Raw genomic sequence first — 253 nt, forward strand, 5'->3', positions numbered from 1 at the left:
AAACCCGAAAGGTCCTTTTTTTTTTTTTTTTTTTTTTTTTTTTTTGATTTTTTTTTTCCGAATAAGGGACGGTACAATAAAAAAAAAAAAAAGAAAAGTTTACCGCAACTTTTTTTTAAATAAACGACAAGAATAAAGCAAGAAAGAACACAATATATATATATATAGGCAGGCTAATAATCAACTCACGGAAAGGAAACCAAAGGAAGATTTTTTTTTTTTTTTTTTTTGAGTTTAAGAAACAGATAACGCC

This window comes from Morus notabilis, unplaced genomic scaffold, assembly GCF_000414095.1.
Source record: "Morus notabilis unplaced genomic scaffold, ASM41409v2 Scaffold67, whole genome shotgun sequence".
NCBI classification, from domain to species: Eukaryota; Viridiplantae; Streptophyta; class Magnoliopsida; order Rosales; family Moraceae; genus Morus; species Morus notabilis.